Source organism: Peromyscus maniculatus, chromosome 10 (assembly GCF_049852395.1).
Source record: "Peromyscus maniculatus bairdii isolate BWxNUB_F1_BW_parent chromosome 10, HU_Pman_BW_mat_3.1, whole genome shotgun sequence".
NCBI classification, from domain to species: Eukaryota; Metazoa; Chordata; class Mammalia; order Rodentia; family Cricetidae; genus Peromyscus; species Peromyscus maniculatus.
This window is the reverse complement of record NC_134861.1, coordinates 89,936,052-89,950,073: the sequence shown is the minus strand read 5'-3', so window position 1 is coordinate 89,950,073 and position 14,022 is coordinate 89,936,052. Positions and strand designations below refer to the sequence as shown.

The 14,022-nt window shown below is 37.3% G+C and overlaps 1 long non-coding RNA gene across 1 annotated transcript in view; it reads right to left on the bottom strand.

Annotated features, from left to right (window-relative positions):
* LOC121820968 (uncharacterized) overlaps positions 1–14,022 on the bottom strand; it is a 185,681-nt gene that overhangs the window by 162,008 nt on the left and 9,651 nt on the right. The window lies entirely within an intron of this gene.

Below are 14,022 nucleotides of genomic sequence, written 5' to 3'. Positions count from 1 at the left end.
AGCAACCACAAAATTCATTTAAATACCAACATCATGCATCCTTCATTTAGCTAACTGTGCACCCTTAATACTGAGGAGAAAAAAAACTTCTCCAATGTTGATTTTATTCTCACACATACCTAAAAACCAATGGAGTAGGTTAGGAAAACCTCTCCATACAGGTAACTGTCAAATCTGCTTTCAACAGTCTTCATTCTTGTTATTATTAATGGAACCTACTTGTTACATTGTTACAGGAAATCATTATTCTAATACAATTAAAAACTAGCATCTTGATTCCCACTGACTCTAGCTGGGAAGAAGAGAACAGGCAAGACTTTGATCTCTGTGGTTTCAAGGAAGACAAAAGATGTCTCAGTCCAAATTACACCAGGCCCCTGGGCAGCTCACAAATGTATACAATTGGAGAAATACGTTTTATTTTCAAATATAGTTACTTCAAGCACTATGGTGGGTGCTATATTAGCACATCACATTATTATGATAATATCCATCATCAGAATCTGGTGAAGAAGTTCTTTAGCTGGCACTCGTGTGCCAGAGATAAGAGTTACAGAAATAATAATGCTTTGGATACTATATTCAAAGCATTATTTAAATGCATTTATATGAATATTGAAAGGAAATGGGGCTCATAGATTTTGACATCTTCCCAAGCAATACCACACCCACACACACACACACACACACACACACACACACACACAAACTAGTGCTTTAGTGTGAATGATGTCGTTGAAAACAAGATTGGCAAGGGTTTAGAGAGAAAGAATGTAAGTACCTCGCAGCTGAGCAGGATCTAACAAAGCAGGTTGCAGAATGGCTGCAGAGAGGAAAGGGGGACAAATAGAACAGTTGTTGTTAGGCCATAGGACCAACTGTATTGGCTTCAAAATTTTACTCAAACCAGAGAGAGGGAAACGTGAACTCAATGGGTGAAGTTGTCTTCCCAGAATGGCTCTTCATCTATGACCTTTTATAATTGACTTTTTAAAATAATTGCCCTTTTAGAATGATCCTCCTAGACCCATGTAGAACATGGACTGAACCAATAGCGGGACTCAGATCCCAAAAGACTGAGCCTAGGCCAATGATGCCATCTCTGTTAAGTAATATTAAGTAGAATATTTTCCTAATTTGTAACAGAACACCAGAGAGAGAGAGAGAGAGAGAGAGAGAGAGAGAGAGAGAGAGAGAGAGAGAGAGAGATGCGTACAGTCATTTGAATGAAAATGTCAAGTAATGAACAAAGGAACTATGTGAGCATGAACTTTTTGCCTCTGTCTGCTCTAACTCTTCCCATCTGTTGATGGTCACAAGATGGTTAGGACAATTTCCTTGTTCATACCCATTAAGTCCTATTCAGCATAACCAGAAAAATACCTGAGATTAATGCTAATAGACTCACTAAATTATAGGTCCATTCTGGGATCATTGTAGAATATGGGGTGTAAAATACAGTGATTAGCTTAGTCAATCAGGGGCCATTGTTGGACTTTAGGATAGAACTAATCTGGTTCAATTAACTGGAAAGAAAAGAGAATTTGTTGTTTTCACTGGGGTTGGGGGTTGGGCATGGGGACATGTTCTACCAGAAGAACACCAGATTTCAAATGAAATGGGCATTGATCAAATCGTAACATGAGATCCAGGGGCAAAGGAGAAGGGCTAGGTTCAAATAAGATTTAAAACAGCAGTGTTTTAATTAATGGTTAGGCTTCCTGGAGCTGTTGATCTGTGGTAAGGGGTCATTGCTGTGTGGTGGATGAGGCCAGTTTCAGATGCAGGAGCAAATCTTTATCCCTGGGTGATATCTTCCCCAAGATATCACCATCACCAGCACTGTCAACTCGTAACTTCTCATCAGCAGAAGACAGTGAACTTACACATGCCTCCATTCTTCCTTGTCTTCCAATTCTTCCATTTCAAAGCCAGACCCCATCACACAAATATTTGGTCATATAAGATCCCAGTCACACTGAGTCAGAAACATAGTAGATGAGTAAAACAAAAAAAAAAAAAATCTGTCAAAAAGAGTAAAGTATCTAAGATTTTTACAGACCTGGGAATCTAACACGGTAGACCACAATAGTATCATAGGTGCTGGCAGGGGACACAAAGACTCCTTGGTCAAACACAAAGGGTGGCGTATTATTCACTGCTCCAACAGCTAGAGGATCAGGAATTGAGCTATCCATCCCCTACACACACACACACACACACACACACACACACACACACACACACACACACACACACACACGGTGGTCCAAGATGGGTTGAATGAAACCTGTTCATGCTGTGCAGTGCATTCCAGAGAGGCTCTCAAAAGCCTGCAGAACAGATCCTGAATGGCAGCAAACAGACATGCCCATTGTTCTGGGGGAAGGTTCTCACCTCCCTAGGACGTTCACTATTAACAACAAAATCTTTAAAGACAGCATAGAATCAAAGCAGCCAGTTTCCCCTTTCACAGCAAGTGCAGAAACACGAGAGCACCCAGGAAGTGCCTCTCAACTTTCTTCCCAGTATTAATCAAAAATTTATTTCTAAAAATCACAGCCACCATCCAATCCTCAGTGAGAAGGAAAAGGAGAAAAGTGAGAGTGGAAAGTGAGAAAGAAAAGCTGTAACTGCCGACAAATTCTCTTGCTTTGTTGTCCAAGGGGGCCTTACCACTGCAAGACATAAACATCTTCAGAGGAACAAGCCAATGTTAGGGGTAGCAAATTCTCTAGTTCTGAATTTCAAACTAATAGTGCTTTATTCTGCCTTTGTGACAATGCTATTTGATAAGCAAGTGTGTTCTGCTGTCTTTTGGGTGGTGTGAGACACAGAGAAGGTAAGGCCATACCGGTTATATCTGGATAATTTAATTATAGGTAGCATCATTAGTAATAGAAAAAATACAATTTGCTACATGATTTTAAACATATGTCATATAAATAATAATACAGACATATTCTTACATATATATAAGGATACATGTACCAGATATAATTGAGTGTTATATGAATAATGTAATGGATTGGGGTGATTATTTTCTTATAGCTCTTTCATACAGCATGAAGTTTTCAAAAGACAAATCCTTAAACTGTTACCCTGGTTAATATTTCCTGATTAGAAAGACTATTAATCACATTGTCTAAACTCTGTCACAACTTTTACAAGAGATTATTGATGCAAGTATTTGTATTTGTTATTTTTATGAGCTGTTTCAAAATATTCTAATTATGCATACTTTCTCAGTAACATAATATACACTGCACTGCAATACTCAGACCACTCTACAAATGAGATTCTTTTTTTTACCATTTAAATAAGGGATATTAATGATCTGATGCAGGAAAGATTTATAAAGTGAGTATATTCAAAACACGTGGCAAAAAGCTGTTAAAAAGAGCAGATAAAAGCCCGTCAAGGGGTGGGGGTGTTTTCATATCTGAGACGCAGCCTGTCATACAGTACCATAGTCATGAGTTTCATTTTAATCTGTAACGTGGTAGCAGATTGTCAAAGGGGTTAAGGATGATGTCAACCATGCCTCCTTTCAGCTCTCAAGAGTGTGGCAAAATGTATGATTTGGCATAGTCATGACACAGATCTGCATGTGTATGTCTTCAATAATTCATGTTGCAGCTTGTCTCACTGTGGGGACAGATGTCAGTGAAACCAGTGACAGCCGATCATGCTGATCCCACATGCAATCACGTGGGGCTGATCCCACAGCGACACTGAGCTTGCTGGATACTTTCTCCACTCCACTGGCACTGAGAAAATACAGTCCAGCAAGTTCAGGTCTAGGAATCCCTGTATTATTACACAAGGAGCACATACTTACATGTGTCTGTGTTTCCATATAATTTCTCAAAAAATTGGAAGTTTTTATAATTTTGCTGGATATGCATGATAACATTTTTGACCCTTGAATGTCATATGTACCAGGGCATTAACACACACACACACACACACACACACACACACACACACACACACACACACACAAGGCAAGCAGAAATCTCTGAATACAAGGCCAACCTAGTCTATAAAACAAGTTCCTGATCAAATTCCATGCCAGCTAGGCTTATACAGTGAGACAGTGTCTCTGAAAAACACACATACACATAAATTCCTAATAAAATAAATTACTTGCAATAATGCATAGAAATAAATGTCTCTTGCAGGTGATTCTGTAATACCAATTTTGACTAATCCGTCATTGCTACTTCATGGTAATTATATGTAACCAATGTGACATATTCAAAAGATTACAACAGCCGTGTGTATGTATGTGTGTGTGTGTGTGTGTGTGTGTGTGTGTGTGTGTATGTGTGTGTGTGTGGTTTTTGAGACAAGGTTTCTCTGTTAACAGCCTTGGCTGTCTTGGAAATCATTTTGTAGTCCAGGCTGGCCTCGAACTCACAGAGATCCTCCTGCTTCTGACTCCTGAGTGCTGGGATTAAAGTCGTGTGCACCACGCCCAGCCTACAACAGGTATTTTGACCTCAACAACTTATCTTCATTTCTCATCAAGAATAGTATTTTCTTTTAATATTAAACATTAATAAATGTGATCAAAGCAATTCTGATTCTATCCTTATAACAGCACAAGAACAAAACAAACAAATACCACCACACATGCATAGAAGCAAAACATGCATACAGGATGAAATCAACTAATCCTACTTTCTGACATTTCTTCTTTTCTTTGCAAAAAGAGAGAAGTGGGGTTGGTGGGAAGACAGACACAGAGAAAAAGAAGGGTTCACTTTTATTAGTCAACTCTAAAATGCGGTGGACTAGAAAGAAGATGTGGACTTGACCCCACATGTGTCTATAACACTATGAAGCATGACAGAGCACATACTGAATGCCAAGTGAAGCCAAAATACTAATCATCCCATACACTTTTATAAACATCATAAAAGCACCTAAGAACTGATCTAGAAGCTGGCAGACTGCAGATCTTTGAAAGTGGGTGGGGTGGGACTTGTTTTAAAGTTCTTTTTCTTTTTAAATTTCCAATGTATTTTAACTAATATGTTTGGAAGACATAATACAGCTGACTTGTTAAAAGGTAAGACAAATAACATTTAAGTCTAAATACATTCAATTCCATGTAATATAGCTGACTTGTTAAAAGTAAGACAAATAACATTTAAGTCTAAACACATTCAATTCTATGTATATAAAATAAAAAAATTAATAAAAGAGATTGTTTCAAATACTGTGAGAGCAATACAAACACTTATTTTTCATTACTTAAATATGGACAATAAAATGTAAGATAGGGAAACTCTCTCCTACCCAGATTAGTGTAACCCTTACGCATTCACCTCTGACATGTTTCAAGGCAAGGGAGCCAGAATAAGAAAATATAGCAGAAGTCGTGTAAGTCTAGTTTCTAGCTCAAAGTACTGATTTGCACATAAAGAAATTCAATGCTGGCAGTACCTAAATCCTTAAAAGTTCAAATGTTGTTTAATAATTCTAAGTCCCAAGAAGAGCTCTGGTTATTAACTTCTTAAATAACATTAGAAAAAAATGTTAACTTCCATTTAGAACCTGCATTATCTCTAACAACTAGAAACACTATGTGTATGTGTACATGAGTAAATACGTGTTTGTGTGTGTATTCACATTTATATATATATGTATGTATATATATATATATATATATATATATATATATATATATATATATATAAACTCACATGTATATTCATGTATATCTGAAAGAAAAAATACATGAACACTGATGGATTTTTGTGGTCACATTATATGTTCTTTTGCCATTGCTATCTTATCCTTAGACATAAGGCTCTAAAAAAAACAAAAAACAGTGTCTCACTATGTAGCCCTGCATGGATGGCATGCCTCTGCTTCCTGAACGCTGCTGGGATTAAAGGCCTGAACCACCACTCCTGGCCTACACATAAGGCATTTTAGTTAGCTTTTGAGTCATTTCATTTTTTCATGATGATTTTATTGTTTTGCAGAAGAAGTTGCCGGGTCCCTTCTAAGGGATCCTACATCTGTTCTTTCTATTCTAAATCCAATACATTTGGGGAAAGATCGTGTCTGTCCGGGAGTGGTGGCTCACCCCTCTAATCCTGGCACTTAGGAAGTGAAGGGTGGAGGACGGCTGCAGCTTCAAAGCCAGCCTGTGCCTACATGACAAGTGAGTGGATTCTGAACCAGTCTGGTTTCCTAGCCTCAAAGGGAGACTTTGTTTGAAAAAAAAAAAAAAAAAAAAAAAGAAGAAGAAGAAAGTGATTTTTCTTTGTCAGAGGATTAGGTTGTTTCTGAGAAATACTCTGACTAAGCAAGGGAGTTTGTCTGCACTACCATGCAAACTGTTGCCCAACCCTGGGTACCTCCCCCCCCACTGGAGGTACATTTACATAAACATTTCCAATCACAGCTCTGTAAAGAGACGGTATAATAATTCATGACTTTTAGGTAATATGTCATATGAATCTTAACATATGGCATTGCACTCCACAATGGCAGTCTTGGCTTCCAAAGGGACCTGGAAAACATCCAGGGAGATGAGAGAAAGCCAAACTTGATAGAAAACCGTATCGATGCTAATCCAGGTTTACACCTTTCATTCAGACTCAGAACTCTCTAGCAGATGGTTCAGTGTTGAAGCACTAATGTTAGCAAAATGTCAAAACTATTTTGCTAGACTCCCCAATTGTTCATACAGAATATTTTTCAAGTGCTGGATATCAAAACTGCATTAATGAATCATAGCATCCAGGTCTCTGATCACAAGTGCAGGGTTTTAGTTTCAATTTCCTAAGACAATCTGGCTTTGCTCTCTTGGAGGATAGCCAATCGGCTTTTACAAAAGAAAATAAAATTTCAGAAATTTCTGCCATGATTCTTGAGTCAACAAAGACCTACTCAAAGAAGACAAAAGAATGCAAGAGCCATTTGGCAGATTGCATTGTTAGTGGCTGTTGGATCAATTTAATGATCGGAGAAAAATGTCATAAGATAGAATCTCTAATCGAAGATTTTAATCCTGAAATTCATAAAGAAAGGAGAATATGAAGAGCAGAGTCCACAACTATCAGAATCTGGAGGCAGATGTGCAAGGGAACCTGAGTGGACACCAGTCCTTTGTTAACATGTGTGTCCACTGGATATGCAAGGGGAGGAAATAACCAAAGAGGACTCACATTAGGAGTTAACGTAGCTTCTGTGTGTTATAGGGTAGAATTCCTGTAACACAATGTGATCTCATCTGCATCCAAAGACCTAGCTAAGCATTATCACCTGATGCTTATTTGTAGCTCTTCTATTTTCAATGCAATTTTTTCTTTCAATATCTAAAATTTTTATGTAATAAGGGATTAAGCGCCTCATGTTGCAAATATCTAATCACAAGTGCCCTGAGGTATGTCAGGGGTTGCCCATAGCTACTTCATGTTTGACTTTCCTGACCCCAGTGTCACACCTTTCATTTTATGTCACACCTCCCTGCTTTGCTAATGCTTTCCATGTGACGTGTAACCCCACTATGTCCCCAGATGTTTGAAAGAGGTAGCGAATTCTATGATCGCATGAGAAGACATAAAACCACATTAATATGGATAAATACTATGTGTTAACCAAAAATTGTTAAATGCTTAAAGGGAGGAAATGTTAACTACTCTGATTTTATCATTAAAAATTTTAGAAAGAAATAAAGACATACAAATAGGGATCTAGGTTCATAAAATATTCTTGCTTTCAAGATGTTTTGATGTAAATCTGTAGGCTATGAATAGTACCACTAGAATCATGTTTTCCTGTGCAGGTTTCTTCAGCCACTGTAGTGGTACAGTCAATCAATCAACACTAACTGTTACAACAATGAGGGTTTGTTTTTTCTAACACATCTGTTCAAATCCTGCCCATTAGCACAAGGCAAACTATGTAGGTGACCCACCCTGTGAGCCAGTTCACATCATCTATCCTGTTCTCCAGTGACTTGTATTCCCAAGAATGAGGTCACTTATAGATACACCCATATGTTATACTTACGAGGCTAGGGAAGATCAAAACCAAAAATGGTCATTAAACTTATCTGAGGCATTTGAGAGTTCAAAACCAATGTCATGTCCATATTATATCAAACTATCCAAAACTGAACTGGAACAGTAGACCTATACAGTCTGTCATTATATGTTACTTCCTACAGGATTGTAAGTCAGACTAGAAATATTCTAACTATGTAATTTTTACACAAATGACTACTTAATTATTTTCCTCATTTCTAAGTCCTAATTTACTCATCTGCATCTCTTATGATTAATCATTTTATGTTCATATTTGTTCTTTATCAATTGCACTGCTGAAGACTGTCCATATTTCCTGAATGTTGTGACAGGAATTCTTTGCTGAAGCTTAAAAAAACAAACAAGAATGAAACAAACTAAGAGAATAACACTGTATTCCATTTTGTTCATTTAAAATATGTTACAAAACAGCTTTCAGTTTAAAAATTTTTGACAGTGTATATTAAATTTTTCAACTAACAGATGCACGTACATAAAATTATATGATTGAAATTCAGTGTCAGGGGCTTTAGTCATTTAATCTGGGCAAACTCACAGCATTGGTTTATAATATTGCCCTTGAAATATCTCTATTTACTAATGAGAGGGTAGGATATCTATGAAATGATAACACAGAAGTGTTTGTAAATTTTTAAATATAGTTTATGTGTTCTAAGAAGAGAATTACTGGGTTACTTTTAAATGGAAATTGCTTCCTTTTTTAAAGAAATAAAGTCATAAATCAATGAATGTATCTCATTTTACTATGGAAAGAAATCAGCTCTTGTCCTAATACTGTTGTTCAGAGTTCTTCAATCCAAAACCAAAACTTAGGTATTTGGAGTGCTCACAATTACTCAATGACGGTGGATGAGGGCATCTGTCAGGAGTGTTTATGAGGCTTGCTTCACATTTTCACCCAGGTTCTAAGTTGACCTTAACAAGAGCAACAGATACATGATTTCAGCAAAGGTAACCCAACAGGGAATGGATTCTAAATTGCAAAGTCTAGTTCAACAGGGTCCAGCATCCTACTCAAGTGCCTCTCTGGGGTGTGAATCAGCCGCACTGAAAACATTCAGCTTCAGCTACCTGTCTTTCTTTTCATTCCAAGACATTGCTCAATGAAATTATTTTTCAATAATTTTCATTTTCAACGAATCCATGTATTGATTTCCATTCTGGAGCAAGCTCTCTAGTACATGGTGTACCACTCCTAACCGGTTAGAGACTGTCACCAGTTGGAACCACACTTTACAGAGCAGATGTAAGGCATTGCCACGATTAAATATGTGGTTTGGAAATTTAACAATCACTCATGAAAGTCCTAAGGCTTTAAAAATAGGTAACTGACATTTTTTCTAGTCAATCTTATTTTCTTGTACATAAATAACTACAAGAATTAAAGAAAATATATTACTGCTCAGCAAAAAAAAAAAAAAAAGTGCTTGCAATAAGAGAAAAAGAAAAAGAGCACAAAAGACTGAAAGTTCACCATTCACATTATTTGTACAACTTTCCTGGTCTTCTAAGGGACTGGCACAGAGCGACTGTCAGAGTTCATTTTCTCCCCATTGTGGAGTGAGCCATTTCACACACTCAAAGAGGAGTATCAGCCATTTTCCACCGAAAGATGAGGGACTTGAATTTATATTGGCTTAGGACATTTTGTTTGAATGATACCAATAAAGTGAAGGGCATTTAAAAGGTATTGGTCTACATACAGGATCAAATCTGTTGAGAATATATGTCTTTCAAGTTAACGATATGTTATAATAGTTGTAGGTGGGAAATGCAACTTTTCTAAATGGGGAAAGAGACTCTTCACAAATCTTAAGATTTAATAAGTTAACCAAGAATGCCTCCTACAAGCCAAACTTCTCACACTTGCTTAAAACCAAACACATTTAGAATTAAAAGGCCTATGTATGTCCTTTTACATGCCACACAAACTCTTTCCCAGCACTCTTTTTACTTTATGCTTTGAGACAGGCTTTCACTAAATTACTCAAACTGACAGGGAACTCACTGCATAGCCCAGGTGGGTCTTGAACTTGTGACTCTCCTGCCTCAGGCTCCTGAGTAGCTGGGATTACAGGCCTATGGCACAGACCCAGCTTTCTCACCTTTTTAATATCCAGAAATACCAGACGTACCATGTCCATAAAAACTAAGTTTGAGGCCACCAGTTAATTCCCTGTAGAGAAATAATTGGGCACTCAGGGTCAGATGCCTATGTCTCAGCTCCATCTAAATTCCAGCACCGAAGATGGACTTAGGTAAACGCCTTTGTCTTTTTCTGTTCAGTTCATCAAGCTATGATATAAAGATGACCACAGAATTGACTTTCGGAGTAAGAATTGCATGCAACGATTGAGTACAGGGTGTAACCCAGCAAAAACAGTAAACACTTAATAATGTAAGTATCTATAATTACTGGATAGACCAGGAAGCTTGGGTTTACAAAAGGGCCACTTTAGTTACAATCCCAGAGTCCTAGGAAAGAGTATCAGGTATTAGTATTTTTGTTTGTTTTGTTTGTTGGAAAGGGGAAGGTTGTGTTAGTCTGGCCCAGACTCTATGTAGACCAGGCTGGCGTTCAATTTACAGAGCTCTACCTTCCTGTCTCCCAATGCCACATTATTATTTTTACGGATGTATTGACCTTAAGGAAGTATGTTTTCATTCCAAATAGGACAGGGTCATTTACAAATATTATTAAACATGGGATATTCTTAAAGCGAAATATAAAATGTATTTTACCCAAAGCTTTCTGACCATTTTTTTCAAGTAGGGCTCTATTGGTAATAATGGCTTTGTCCTAAGACATTTAATTCTAGGAACGGTGGCTGTGAATATTCAGTAGGGCTCCAGGCTAGCGGCTTTGTGGTTAGCTTCCTTGTCTTCTATGAAGCCCTTGACAAAGGTCACAAACAATCTGCTCGTTTTTCTTATTAAAATAAAGATGGAAAGCATTGATGGTAACTCTGCCCAGCAGCTAACTTCATCATCTGTAGCAGTTCCAACATATGCTTGTAAGATAATGAAAAATATAGCATTAAATACAGCGGCAGATTGAATCTTGTTTCAGGGTAAATATAGTAAGTCATTTTTTTCCCTCCTCATTTCCTCAGAACCTGTTTAGCATTACACTGTTAATATCATCACTGATACATGACAAAAAACATTGCATAATATACTGCATCTCAGACCAAGCCCTGCATAAAAGTGAGCAACAGAAAACTACGAACATTAATCTAGCATTCAAAATAATGAAGTGCTCCCAGCCAGCCCTCTTCTAAAGCCTTTCACTTGTATGGTATTGTAGGAACAAATGGTTTTATAAATCTGACATGCTTTTCTGGTCTCAGTTAATATTATGAAAACCTCATTTTTCTTCACAGTAGTCTATGTTGAAAAAATTTAAGGATCTATTCTGCAAGCAATTGGAAAAATCTCCTATGCAATTTTTATGATGTAATAATTTCTAAAAAGCAAATTTTTATTATAAAAAATTAATTTTGTCGATACCATTAATCTTCAAGAAGCAGGAAAATAGACATAATCATTTTGAGTGACAACATCCTGCTACAGCAAGTTATTGCTTTGGAAAATTACAGCTGTTCAGAGGGCTATTTATGATGTGTATTTTAATTTCATAATAATTTTCACTTTCTAGTAATCAAAATATTTAGCCATTAATTTGAAAGACAAATCAGGTGGGCTAGCAATAATTGGATATATACTTGTATTAAGGAGCATATCTCCAGAATTTTTTCCATAGTAACACACATAAAATTCTAAAAACCTTATCATATTTAAATGAAGATATTATTATTTAAGAATGTAACTATTCATTTATGGAGATGAAAACTCATTTGCTGGCTGGCATTTGATGCTATTTATCCCTGAGTGGTGACATTGGGGAACTCTGGGTGTTTCCGGCTTTGTCAGTGGGGTTTCTTTCCCCACACTCTAACCATTGGGTCCTGACTATGCTTGATCTCTCAGGCCATTTGCATCACACCAAAGGACACCCTGCTTTCCTCTCCTAGCAGGTTCTACCTGTGTTTCTGGCATCATAGGCCCCATTCAGAAGTGATATTAGGAAGAGCATCTTCCCTCTACTGGCTCTCATTTACAGAAGCAATAAATGGCTCAGCTGCAGCCATTACTTCAGGATCTAATTAAAACAGGGGGTTGCAGATGCTGTGATTTTTTTTTTTTGATGCCTAATGATACAAGCAATGGCATGGAGCACATATGCTCACTTTCTATTCTTCAACAAAGACCACAGCGAACCTGGATGTGTGGTGCTCTTCCTAGCAGTGTTAGAGTTGAATGCTTTCAGAAGAAATACCGATGACAAACAACAATTAATCATGTGACTGTGAAGTACAGCCTAAGATTTAATGTCTTCTTTTCTTTTTATTTGATTTTTAAGTATTTTAGATGTATTTATTTTCTTTTATGTGCTCAAGTGTTTTGCCTGCATGTATGTATGTGCGCCGTTCGCATGCCTGGTGCCCTCAGAGATCAGAAAAGGGGCTCATGTCCCCTGGGAACTGGAGTTACGGATGGTTGTGAGCCATCATGTGGGTGTTGGGAACTGAATCTGGGTCCTCTGTGAGAGTAACAAGTACTCTAAAACACTGACCCATCTCTCTAGCCTTCATCCTCTTTTCTTAGAGCTTGAAAACCAGTGATGTGGAAGCAGCTAGGCCAAAAGGACTCAGAATTACACCCACACAGGCATTTCACAAGGAATAAAGTGTTTAGCTTGTACTCTATGCAACTTTGAGAATTGGGCATCATTGCACAAACTGAGGTGGATATATAAGACACACTAAAGCTAAAAATCATAATAATAAATGCCACGTCAACCGACCACCCAATTTAAGAATAATTTCACAAATAGCACTGATACCTTTTAAAAAGGTTTACTATATTCATTCCAAGATACTCACTTTGCCTCTGGTAGCCCCCAAGTCACAGATTATTTGGAAGCATGCTATATAATTTCTGAATAGTTGGTTTTTTGTCAGTGTCTTATGTGATCAAGTACTATTTTGATTCCATTATGAAGAATTTAGTGGATACCATTTGAATCCACTTGATTTTATTGACCTGTTTCATGGCACAGAAGACAGTCTATTTTGGTAATTACATCTTGTGGACTTCTGCCATTTAAGGTAAATGGTTATGTAAATTACACTCAGATAAAGTTGGCTCTTAGTCTTGTTCGAGTATTTCATACATTTATTGATTTAATAACTATAGTATTTTATCAGTTATTGAGGGTAAGACAATGAATAATCAAACATTTATCAATTACACTTCCGTACAGTTTACTCCCTGCATTTTCAATGTATATTATTAGGCATATAAAATAAAACCTTCAGAACTGATGCTTCTTATGAAATGATCCTCTTTTTCTCTAATATTAAGTTTGGTTTGGAGCTAGGTATGATGGGGCATGCCTGGAATTCTAGCACTAGAGAGACTCAGGCAGGAAAACTTCCACAACTTCAAGGCATCTGAATTACATAACAAGACGCTTGTGGCAGTTGGAATGTCATTGGCCCCCATAAGCTCTTAGGGAAGGGCACTAGTAGAAGGTATGACTTTGTTGGAGTGGGTGTGGCCTTGTTGGAGGAAGTGTGTCACTGTGGAGGTGGGCTTTGAGGTCTCACAGATGCTTAAGATACCGTCCAGTGTCTCAGTTCACTTCCCGTTGCCTCTGGATAAAGATCTAGAATTCTCTAGCACCATACCTAAGCCACCAATGCTGCTTGCCATGATAATGGACTAAACTTCTGAAAATGTAAGCTGCCACCTCAATTAAATGCCTTCCTTTATAAGAGTTGCCATGGTCATGATATCTCTTCACAGCAATAGAAACCCTAAGGTAACATTCTAATTTTTTTTATATTTCATTTATTTATTTATTTTATGTATGAGTGTTCTATGT